The 13,275-nt window shown below is 40.9% G+C and overlaps 1 long non-coding RNA gene across 2 annotated transcripts; it reads right to left on the minus strand.

Moving 5' to 3' along the window:
- Positions 1 to 2,245: 2,245 nt before the first annotated feature.
- Positions 2,246 to 9,093, minus strand: LOC145457438 (uncharacterized). 2 transcript variants are annotated; one of them, XR_013920872.1, is made up of 4 exons: positions 8,303 to 8,793; positions 6,424 to 6,540; positions 6,244 to 6,356; positions 2,246 to 2,430 (listed from the first exon to the last, which is right to left on the minus strand). It is a non-coding gene; the product is annotated as an uncharacterized LOC145457438 (long non-coding RNA). The 2 variants fall into 2 exon arrangements; XR_013920871.1 differs by lacking the exons at positions 6,244 to 6,356; positions 6,424 to 6,540 and adding an exon at positions 4,623 to 4,784 and having other exon boundaries at positions 8,303 to 9,093.
- Positions 9,094 to 13,275: the final 4,182 nt, after the last annotated feature.

Below are 13,275 nucleotides of genomic sequence, written 5' to 3' on the forward strand. Positions count from 1 at the left end.
CGGCCGTGCCTTTAGTGCACCACACCGTCTGTGAATTTCGGCTTTCTTTTTTGACATGCCCGTTAATCCTTTATGGATGATGATGTCTCATAGTAAAAACGAGCACTGATTGACTGAAATAGATTTCTGGAAACTCAGCCTATCACGAAACAATGTGAAGCGCAATGTGAAAATGGCAACAAAGAAGGTTTGAACTAAAATACTTTAATTGCTACGTCATACTTTGCTACATAGGCTTTATTTTGAATCTGAATTACGCAGGCGTGCCTGCGAGGGAGGTAGGCTGCGTAATCGCAGCATAGAAATGAACAGGCTTCAAAGAAACCCAATTGCTGTCCCGGTTCAGTTTATAAAGCTCAAGATATCATTCCACGCAGCAATATTCTAAAGTAGGTTTTATGTTCTGAATTCCAAGCAACGGGCACGAAAGATGTTATCTCTGCTGCAGTGAACAGCACGTACGTATTCGCACTAGACATATGCCGTTGACTCTATAAGGAAGTAGCCTAACCAAAACATGTACAATTTTACAAGCTCTTATTGTCTTCTCGATGATATACACGCGCGGTTGAGCAGCTCCCGTCTCAATTCGTGGCGTAGTTGGTTGGTTACGCGTTGACGTTCTGCGTCTAACGATACATTACTTGTTGGTTCTCTAAGTGGGCACCAGAGCCTCAATGGGGACGTTCACGAGCTCTGGCTATGCAATAGGCTGTTGGAGGGCGCTGGTTACATAAAATTAGGCGGTAGGGGGAGCTGCGGTGTAGGTTTAGAAGGAAACGGCTGTGTAGTGTTAAGACGATTGATAAATAAAGCAGCTACATACGCAGTAAAATGCAAAATCGAATCAGTCGGGGCAATTTAGGATTCAGTCAGCTGTACCTGAGAAGTCCACTGCTGCATTACAATGTTGATTCAGCCCATCAATTGACTAATTTAGCATTCGACTGAACCCTAGAAAGCGTGGTTCATTGGGTGATGTGAGAACCAGACATGCCACTCCCTGGGTTTTTCCACCCAGTTCTGGGTGTTTCCAGCATCACCAGGGTTTCTGTTTTTTTTTCTTTGAAATCTGGGTTTATTTCAACATCATGCTCGTCAGGCTAATTTTACGCTAGAAAATTAATTATTAGGTTAGTAAGATCATAATGTCATAAATTGCACGTGGGCTACTTCAGTTTGTCATCGACGATGGATTTCGCTATTATTGTAACCGCAGAGTCTTGCGAAAATGTTTCACTACTCAAATGAGAGGCCTTGCGATGCGATGGAGCTTCATTGAATACTGACTGCCAGGTCGCAGAAAGTTAGTTCATAGGGCAGCTCATTGGAACTGTTGTCATACAATTCAAAACGATTTAGGACCTTAATGCTTTAATCAATTGCTTTATCAGCAGATTCGAATATACCCTAAAAGTTATGATTGGCAGTTTATTTTCCGACTAAACATGCCTGTCACATTATCCCAGATAAAAGTGATTGTTCCAGGATTAATCAATCGAATGCTACTTAAATTTTGGTCATGTCACTGAAAGTCCCCGAAAATCACCTCCATAGATGAGGAATGGCATTTTCTTGAGTATTGGCGAGCACTAGGGATGGTGTGAACGTGAGGTTCACGTTCGCGTTCTGTGTGTGAACCTCAGATATTTGGAGGTTCGCGTTCACAAACGAACCTTGGTAGGTTCTGCACTGTGAACCTTTTTCATATATTACAATTTTCACTTCAACAGTGCATAAAAAATCAACACTAAACGAGCGTGCACCTTGACAATCTCAAACATTTTACTTGCTTTGTTACAAAAGTTTGCTAGAAATATCCTGCTTTCCGTTTGTGAATATTTAGTGACTCGTCTCTGCTGCAAGCTTGACCCGCAATCACACAACATCAAGAGCGAAACACTACATGTAGGTAGTCAGCGAATGACTCTTATCCAACCAATCAATGAAATTGATACCCAGCAAACACGAAACAGCCCATTGAGGTTAAAAAAACGTTTTTATTTGGTTCATATTAAAGACTAGCAGGATAGTTTTAAGTCGGTTTTTGTGTCGACGCGTTTTAACGCGTTCTTCACGCAAATCGGGATCGTTAATAAAACGTAGATAAAACTGTGTATCTACAATGCTTTAGAACGTACAATCGATGGTCAGAAAAACATCCTGCTATACTAACATCCCTGTATTCCCATATTTAGGCATACCTGAGGGTGGCTGCGGACACATACACGTATCACAGTACACATTGCCTTTGATGAACTTATAATTCATACAGAAAACAGTGTCAACGAAACTCAAAGAAAATAATTCAGAACGAAACGATGTCAAAGAAGCGAATGAAAAAATAATCAAGCCAACTGATTATGTGTCTTCTTCATCTTCTGATGACGAGGATAAGACGCTGCTTTCTGCCTTTTTCCCCATAGAACCCTACAGAGAAACAACAACATTGAATGTTAAAGACATGCTCGATCCTGTTTAGATAGCTCTTAGTACTACGCAGTGTTGGGATGACTCGAGTCACTTTGCAAAAATGACTTGACTCGACTCGGCGCTCGAGATATATGGATTGACTCGTGACTCGGAGTAAAATTCACGAGTCAATTTCAAGTAATCAAGTAAACGGTGTCAATTAAATCACCCTATATCTTATGTACGTTCGGATTTTTTGCGATATGCCGGTATCACTTGTGAGAGCAAACAGCCATTCACTGATCGCACCTTTCACTGATCCTGTTGTTACATCATAATTTAATTGACCGCAAACGAAACGGTCACAGCTTATGCTTGCGTTGTCGTCGTAGTAGTAGTTTATTCTGTTAGCAAGGTATCATTGTTTCTCAGACAGCACAGTGGTTAAATTGCGCGGTGCTATCTTTTACCAACTCTCCTGTATAATTTAAATCGAACGAATATTGTCTATGCGTCCCTATTCTCACGTAAGGGTAGTATATTGTCCCTTATCAATTTATTGCAACTTCTCGAGGCTTCGTATTCGATCCTCTATTTCGGCTGATAATAGAACGTAGCGTGTAGCTATAAAGTTACTCACATATGCTATTAGCAGTTCTACGTGTGAGTGATAAAACGCCTTTTGCATTTATATTTAACTTTATATTATTTGATTGAAGATAAATGACCAATTAATCCGTCTTTTACCCAGCAAAATGGAATGCGAGAACGTGTCGTCCGACATCCGACTTCGCGCCTGCACTCGCGAAGAGATCGTCTGCGATGAAACCTTTGCACAAAGTGATAGACGCGCTTTCACTGAACTCTTCGATATTGATATGTCCAAGCGTTGATTAATCATGTCCTGGTCAAATAAGCCCAGCGGTATACAGCGACGGCCCACAATATATGCAACTAACATTATTTCATTGACTTAATTGTTTCGTGAACTTTGAAAAAATTTGAAAAGGTTGGCCACCCCTGCACAAACCATAATAGACTTTTGAAAACGATTGGCCACCCCTGCACTAACCATAATAGACTTGCAATGTTAAATTACATAACATTCTGTTGAATAACATTACATCGTATTACATTTGAATAACTGAACCATGACACTGAATTGGTTAATCGATTGAATAATGATTGACAAAAATTTATTGATACCGTACATCAGGGGTGGCCAACCTTTTCGGCCAACGGGCCACATGAGATTTCCAAACCATTGCGTGGGCCACTTGAATGTTGATGTGCTTTTTTAGTCGTTCGATAGGAACGAACCGGATTATAGGTAACGGTAAAAAAGGACTCATATTACCACACATCAAAATCGTTAACAATTATGTCATGAAAACATGTCCTAGTCGCGCAAAGCGCGAAAATATTATTAAAGTTAATGAAAGAATTAGGTCAATAAAACATTGTTAGTTGCATATATTGTGGGTCGACGCTGTAAACTGCTGGGCGCATTTGGCCAGGACATGATTAATCAACGCTTGGACGTATCAATATCGAAGAGTTCAGTGAAAGTGCGTCTATCACTTTGTGCAAAGGTTTCATCGCCGACGATCTTTTCGCGAGTGCAGACGCGAAGTCGTATGTCGGACGACACGTTCTCGCATAATTGCCAATATAGCTAATATCAATTCCGTAAATAAGACGTTTCAGGAGGAGACACCAATACTAAAAGCAAGAAATCGATTGGCAATAAATCGAGCGCAGCGCTAAAAAAATATCAAGACAAATAAATCCTTTACGAGATATTCTACTTTATGGTCATATACAAAGATGGCTCCTGGCTACGCCAACATGTCGGAACTGATATTTTAGTCATCAACATCCTAAAGTCCGCGGTCAGGCTAACATTCGCACACGCTGCGCACACACGACAGTCCTGCTGGAGACGCGATAGTTCAGGCTGGCAACATAGTGTAGCCAGAATACCCTGCATGCCGCCAAACAATGTGTTGGGGTCGCTAATATTCTGGCTGCTCGTTTTAATATTTTTGATATGACGATAAAGGGGTGGTGGGGAAAATTTTAGCTATTGTCAAGGTAGCTTGTCAAAAAAGTTCGAGAACCACTGAGCTAGCTCAACATTTACATGGGGTGTAAGGTAGGCTACTGAACACATATAGATAGGTTCGAAGGTAAACATAAATGTTGCTCACTATATATATGATCTTGTACAACGCGAGCTTGTTAAAAGCCTCCTTCCCAGATTTTCCAACACGGCTGTAACTGCTCCACACACGGGTAGTAGCGACCTTTTTCATGATGGATCTGACAGATTGGCCATTTGTGTCGCCTCCAACTGAGCTGAATCCAGCTATCTGAAATCATAATATACAAACAGAATTATTCAAGTGCAACGATCATACCCGACAAGGACTTCACAAAAAGACTTGGACAATTAGAAATATTTTAGCTTTTCCTGATTAGATTGGAATTACAGTTAGATATATTTCCGAATCAGAGTAGAATAAGGATTATAGCTACACAACAGTTGTCTGCAAATTAGATTTAAATTAGAATTATAGCTACAGTTAGTATACAAATTAGATTAAAATGACTAAATTCGAGAAAACTCGGACATCGCATCAAGTTCCAAATCATGGTCCATTCTTATTAAGGACATGAGAATAGCAAATGTCTGTACCGTACAGCAAGCTTGGCTTGTTTCACACAATAGGCCTACAGTCGCCTTTACAGGAAAACCAGGAATTGGATTAGAAGTAAAACAAAAATGCATAATCATGCATCCAAGCCTCTTGCTTCGAGTCTGGAGTTTTAACTAGGATTGCAGAAAAGTTGTGAGAAGACTGCTAACGTTACGTCACTGCTATTTCAATGCAATGTGCTGTGTAACTTTCCAGTTGACCGAACAGTAGCTATAGATATAGGTATTGATAACTAATCTACGGATAGATGTGCAACACGTGGCTGACGGTTGAATGCTGAAATTGATGTCAGTTTCAAATTATTGTTTTTTTTCAAAATAAGCTATTTGCCTGTGTGCAACAATACTCTTCCGCACTAGCAGAAACGGCTTCGTCGTTGTACTAACGCATGGTGTATCATATCTGTTTGTAAAAGGATAATGTATTGCATCTTATCAATTTATTTCTCTATTCTCTATTTTGGCTGGTAAAGTTACCAGTTCTAGAAGTTCTATAAACTGAGGCTGTGCAATTACTTACGCAGTTTAACAGTTCTGCGTATATGTGAGCGATAAAGCGTCTTCTTGCGCGTATATTTAACTCTATATTCGTTCATTGGCTCAGAGTCAATTACCGCTCAATCTGTTTCAGACAGCTAGCAAAATGCAATGACATAATCATGCCTCATACGACGAAAAGGCACCTTGACTTGAATTTTGACTCAACTCGAGTCACATACAAAAATCGAGTGATTTGACTCGAGTCACCTTCGAAAATCGATTAACCTGACTTGACGCGAGTCAAAATATACAATATGGCGGTATCGTATCTACAGGGGTTCTTAAATACTTTTGGTCATGAAACTAAAATGCGGATATTCGACCCCCACATTGTTTTCAGAATATTAAAATGAATCTAGTGCACATAACTATCCCCGCAAAGCATGAAAATATAGTCTCAAGTTACTGAAGATACCTCATTACTCTAAAGAACCCTATTGAGGGATTCTGGGTACAGCAGTTGCAGTTATTGCTTCACATCCACGAATCAAACATTGATACTTGGTTTGAGATTGAGTTTTTGATATCATTATATTTATCAAAGTCAGTCCGGTTAAAAATTCTAGACATACCGAGGGAATACTACGAAAGTATGTAAATCCACTTTTGCGATCGTCTCAGTGTGATATTGTGACAGTCCGGTCTGCCAAGTGGGAAGTTGCTTCTGCGTTGGATGAACTTTAAACTGCAATTGTATATCATGTTTTGCTAGCCATAAGTCTCAGAAGTATTAGAAATATTCAGCCTCATACCTGCGGTACAATCTTTTTGTAGAACAGTTTAATTCACTTTCCGGTCAAGAAGTTTACCAATTTTGCCAGCTCTTACGCATCTGCTTGCTCTTCCGAAAAAAATCAGTGCTGCTGTTTCTGAAATCGAAAGCAGTAGGTGGTAATCTTAGCGCTGGCAACTCGAGCTCAAAATTTTGTTTAACCGGTCTCAATCGAAAGCTACTGTCACATTGATTTCGAAAATATAAATTAAAATTTGGTCCGGCCACTGGAACCCCCTGAAAATAACCCTCAATGTCCGAATCTACATTGTTTCTAACAATTGTATCGCCCATAGACAATAGTCGAATAAAGTCTCTTTTCGACTGTGACGCCAACAAGCGTCTCGGCAAAGTCGAGCTCTGTTCCCCATGATTGTCAGAGTATTTTGCGACATATAATTCAATGTGACCCGAATACGTCGAGCAGTTTTTGCATTTCGCATCATCGCGCATCCACGAATTTTAATACAAATGCAGCCTACCTACGCATATCACTGCGGAATTCGATATAGATGCGTACTTCCTTGCACGTAGCAGATGAATCCATTCGGCTCTTTGAGGGTCATAAATTTCATCGGAACTGACAATATTATAACATAGTTCTAATGTGAATGAGACACCAGTGCGATAACACACTAGGTGTTCTCTGAGCATAACAGGCTAATTAACGAAACAGTGTTTATAGTGCATCATAGATAGATAAATTGTACCTATAATTGGGATGTTCGGCAGTTTGAAATCATACATTTGCGATATCTGCGACGCCGATCAAAACATGGCGGCCAAAAACCACTTAGATCACACACCACTGTTTATGCCATTTTTGGTTTGGTTGGGATGCCGTTTAGGACTTAGCTGAATGAATTATGAGAATGAGCCGTTTTGTTAATCAGTCGGTTAATCGCAGAGAATAACTGGTGTGTTCTCATTTCTATTTGTTTAAATTTTTATATGTGCGACAAAAAATATGAAAGTAGGCTACTTGCATTTTAGGACGTATTCGCGTTTACAGCGATTGATGCGATGCAACCAACTCAAAGTAGCTGTAACCAATGTTCCCTCCAATTTTTCAAGAGTCTGCACGCACTCAACTTGGACAACAGTGCGTAGCGACTAAAAAAAGGTTATCACTTTGATGTTTTGTGCGCAGCATAAATTTTCTGTTCCCAGATACGGTGTCAGCATGTCGCAATTGCACACTTGAGCAGCTTACAGGGAACATTGGTTGCAACACCTAAAACTACGTTCCAATATTGCCAATTCAAATAAAATTTAGGAACCATCAAGACCCGAATGGAACTATATAATTGTTTTGTAAATAGGCCAGCTAGCTTCAAATAAGTACACGTTGATGTTGATAGTAAATTCTACAGTATGCGTTGGCTTCAGTGCTATCATTTGTATTCTCAAATTTGTAAATGCGCTACGACGCGAAATACTAAAACTACTCGAATAGGACGTATATTGGCATCACATCAATCTCTAGCAACATACTCAGACTCTCAGAGGGTCACGGCCTCACCGGGAGCACGGCTTGACTTCGCCGAGACGCTCAATGGCATGGCGTCACAATCGGTACCGTGCGTACCAAATGTTAATCGGCATTCAGCTCGGGCGCCCCTATTGTTCAGTAAAATGAAAATTTCCAACTTTGTGCGAGATTTTAGGGGGTTTCAGTGCCCGGACGAGATTTTAATTAGTATTTTAGGAATCAGTGAAAAAGTAGTTGGTACAGCTGGTCGCCAGCGCTGAGATTATACCCAGTAGGCCGTGTCATATAATCTCCTACATGTTACGGTATGTTATCATAATATGATACGAAAATGACTCATATAATAAGCATAATTTTAGAAACTTACGTGGATAACTGCAGACGACCAAGCCATTGAGCAACCCATATAGTATGCAGTCCGGTACGGTGATTGTCCCTGATAACATGCTACATTATAATGTTATAAATAGCTGAAAATGCTTGTATTATTATTATTACAGCCACCGAAATAGACGTAATTTTCGAACTGTTTGCAGCAAGTCAAACAGCTCTCGGAGTCATAAACTACAGGGTATTCCTTCAAAATAGCATATTACTCGCTCAACTATGTACCGTACACCTAGTTTTTACCCACATCCGGTACGAGTCGCAATTCCAGCTTCCAGAATTTAACATACACAACTACAACCACATTCCGAAACAGTCATCCCGCGAACGAAGCGCGAAGCGCGGTTCAAATTTCCAGAATAATCTAGAAGTCACGCTCGGATAACCACGTACAGTTAAGTGCACCCATTCGACTTATTTAGTTATATTTACTCGGAATAAAACTGGAATTCATGCTCAGCTAGCGAAACAGATGAGACTCACGAGACAATGAATATAGGCTGTATATAATGATGACGGTAAATCAGAAAATAAGGTTTTCGACCAAGTAACACGAATTTATACTGATGGCAGCACTCTATCAAAACGCAACGGTATCTACAGGTTCCAAATAGCTTCCCACATCAGAATACTTACCACCAAATTCGAATTCATACAGAATAATTTGATCCTCAAGATCATTTTTCCTACGTTTTTTAAACATACCTCTGAAACATAAAAATCGAAACCCTAAAATAACCATTCGAAACCATCCCGAAAGGTTTTTTTACGGTTCTGTGTTTGCTGGGTATCGTTGGCTGATGAAAAAAATCTATCAGGCGTATGGGGTCAATCTTGATTCCATATGTTTATCGTATCATAAAAACCAATTCCGTGGATTAGGGTGTTGGCTACTGCTGTATAACTTGTCAAAGGGTTAATATCGGTAGCAAGTAGGGAAACCCGTTTTACACCCAGCTCAATATCAACTTAGCAATACTCGGGACGCCGAATACATTGTCCGGTCTGGCCTTGACCGTTAAGGCGTTTAAGCTTATATTCCCTTGCAAGTCCTCGTCGATATTGTTGGCAAAGCGACTGAAGATATTGATTTTCTGATTATACCAATTGATTGCCCCAGTTGATACATCTGTAGACGTTTAAAACATCGATAGGTATTTAAGCGTTGTGGCATTATGTGGCCCGAATCGTCGCTAGGTATTGCAAGGCTATCACTTCACTGAAATATATGGTCGGAATTAGCAATATGACGTCACGAGGTTCACGTTCGCGTTCACACAGAACCTTTCAAAAAGGTTCGCGTTCACACGAACCTGAACCTTTCAGAGGTTCACACCATCCCTAGCGAGCACCTATCGTCCCATAGCAATGCGTCGAGGGGAAAACGACATATTTTTGTGGGATTTACAGTGTTTACCGAACAAAATTTGAGTGAAATATCGGATCTGGGTTTATTTGGCGGCCACATTTGGGTTTTTCCGAAATATCCCAGTGGCATCCCTGGTGACAACTACGAAGCATTTTAGCAGTTATTGCTAACTGCGAGGTGCGACGGCCATTTGAGATAAACTGTCTTGCGTGATTTTAATCTCTGTTTCGAACGATCGTGGAATTTTCTGAGTAATGCGGCCGTGGCATTCGACACGGCGTTCTGGTTGCGAAGCGAGAAACGGTATTGCTTCTACTTGACTGGCACATTCTCCAAAATTTATTAGTAGAATATATTCGTTCTCAGTAATGATGAAACATGATCAAGGTAAAAATGGCACTTTTCGCATTCAGTGATAAGCAGGGTTGTAACCAGGGCTTTGGAGCCGGAGCCGGAGCCCCGGAGCCGTGCATTTTTACCGGAGCTGGAGCCGGAGCCGGAGCTGGAGCCAGTTATTTGAGGGGTAGCTCCGGCTCAGACGTATTTCATAAGATGCTATTATATATGCAACAACCATATCTGCTGAGTTCCCATAATTCAACAGCAGGCCTTCGCGAAATTAAGAATCTTTTCCTCTTTGGCGCTACCTTTTCCGACCAACCATGTTCATGGGGATTTAACAGCAGAGCAGTCATATGTTCAATGTTCAATTTTCATACGTGAGTGCCGAACCTCGGTATGCGAAATATGCCTGTGAATATTGAGTATGCAATTATGCATGCTAATTGGAATTCATTACTGCGCATCATCGTCATTCACTCCAGTAACGATTTTCGAGCGTAAATGGGGGATGGCAGAAGAGTAGCCCAAAACCCCATGGTATTTTATGTTGGAGACAAATTACTGATTTGATACGCGATTTCCAATTTGTAGTCATCTGTTTCGTTAATTCATTCTTGATACTCTAGTATTCCCGGATTTTCGCGCACTGTGACTTGTAAATGTGCAATGTGCATACTGCATAGTTTAATTCGTTATGGGCATGGCGCAATGTGCATGGCACAGTGTTTAATTCGATTATTCGATTTGTTTCAACCGGAAAATATTATATTCAGATAAACAGACTGGTAACGAGTGCACCAATATCGAACGTCAAACCATTGGCCATTTGGTACAAATCGAATTTCTATTGATCACGTCGTTATATCCACCCATATTGCTCTTACTACGGCGCAGTTACAGTTGAATAATAATCGCACATTTAAAAATTGAATTGAGCTGTATGGCTTAAAGTTAACGAGTACAGTGCCAGTGTTAAAACGCCCCATCAGAATTTTAATGCTGTACGCAGCAATGGCACGGAGTAAAGTGCGTTCTAGTGCAACTATGATGTTATCGACAATTGACAAGTCTTCATTATGTAGTCACAAGCCGGTACGGCGGCACCTATGTCTTCGTTGCTGCGTCCGATGTTACTGACGGCTGACAGACTCTAGATTACTATAGATAACTAACCTACGGGTAAATTAGTAATCTATATAGACCAGGGGTGGCCAACCTTTTCGGCTATAGGGCCACATGAAATTGACGAGAGAGTGCGCTGCCCACTTGCCGCGCCATGCGTGTAAAATTTTCAAAGTTAATATTATTATTACTTGGGTATATTGCGGGTCGACTGTATACCGCCCGCTGGGCTCAGTTTGCAAGGGCAGGACTATTCTGCATCCTGACATATCGACATCGAAGATTTCCGCTAATATACGACAATCATTTTGTGCCTACATTTCATCGCCGACGATCTTTCTGCGATCGCAAACGCGAAAATACTTTCTCTCGTAATTACGAATATAGTTAGACTCAGTCTGCTAAATCAGTCGTTTTATCATTTTCAGGTGGGGGTAGGCTACAAAGAAAGAAATCGTGTGACAATTAAACACGCGAAGCGTGAAGAAAAATTTTACTACTATTTTAGTTTATTGTAATGTACGACGATTTACTAAAAATGTGACTGGACCCTGGATCTATGCCAATGCGTCGAAACTGATATTTTAGTCATCAACATCCCAAGTGTCGTGGTCAGACTAATCGTATTTTGGTTGGCGTGCACGTTCACAATCTGAGCAATTCAATTTCGATAATATAACAGGATTTCGATAATATAATGGGAAATTAGCTTACGGGCTATACTCAAAACCTTCTAGCGGGCCACATATGGCCCGCAGGCCGCGGGTTGCCCGCCCCTGATATAGACAGATACCTTCGATAGTTTTCAGAGCCGGAGCCGGAGCTGGAGCCGGAGCAGTGGTAATAATGTGGCTCCGGAGCTGGAGCCGGAGCTAATGTATGATAGAAGAAAGCTCCGGAGCCGGAGCTGGAGCAATGCAAATTTACGGCTGCTCCAAAGCCCTGGTTGTAACCAAGTCACAAGGTTCCGAGTCACAAGTCAATTTCACTTTTATTGTTTTGACTCGAGTCATTTTCAATTCACCAGCGAATCAAGTCCGAGTCCAAGTCATCAAGCAGAGGGTCAAGTCCGAGTCCAAGTCATTATGTTGACTGCACAGTTTCCAGTTTAAGTCTTGTTAAACACACTTTATATAACTATGTTTGGTGATATCGAATGTTTCTCATTTATAATACACTAATTTTCCTCACTTTTAGCAGTTTCTGGTCGCAATTTCAAGTACCAGTACCAATCAGACGAAATTCCAGTACGGTGGTTACTTCACAATTCTTCAAAATTACAATGAAATGTCGGTCTTGGCCGTCTGAGTCTCGAGTCAATGACTTGGTTCGAGTCATGCGCAATGTCTCGAGTCCATGTCGAGTCAATACACAGATTAACTCGAATCGAGTCGAGTCATTTCCGTATTGTGAAAAAAATGACTCGAGTCAAGTCGAGTCGTCGTAAAATTGTGACTCGAGTCGAGTCATGACTCGGGTCATTACAGCCCTGGTGATAATCTGTGAACTGTTGCAATTCTCAGGCTTGCCTGAGCTACCGGTCCAGCTGACATACCCGCTTTTGATGGAGAAACATATAAATGAATCATCTCGGAAAACTGCCCAGGGATATGGTGATTTTATTCCAGGATTTATTCCGAATAGAAATTCCTTACCCGATAATCAATTTCTGGTTTGGTGGATTGCACCAAGACTTCGTAGTGTTTTACCAAACCATCTATAAATTTGTAGCTGATATAGTTGGTTTTGTTAAAGACGCTGCATTGAAGAACTGTGGTACATGCTTTAAGACTCAAGAATGTGATGTTGGCAACCAATATACTGCAGTTCATCAAAACCCTTGCTGATCATTTCATTTTGCAGTTTCACAACGCCATTTAGCCGTCCACTGTGTCACATATGATATGACATTTTCAAATTTTGCCATGCATCATATTCCTTACAAGGACGGGCAACATACGGCCCGCGACGTTATTTTGAGCGGCCCGCAGACAGTTTCCGGTCATACATTATAATGTGGCTCGTGGACACAGCCTGCTTCAACCCCTCACTACTTGCTTATTACGTAAAATTTTATTGATTGTTAGACTAACAGTGTTAGTGTAGGTTATACTTTAGCG

The sequence above is a fragment of the Botryllus schlosseri genome, chromosome 2, assembly GCF_051294905.1.
Source record: "Botryllus schlosseri isolate E-star chromosome 2, Bs_hap1, whole genome shotgun sequence".
Lineage (NCBI taxonomy): Eukaryota > Metazoa > Chordata > Ascidiacea > Stolidobranchia > Styelidae > Botryllus > Botryllus schlosseri.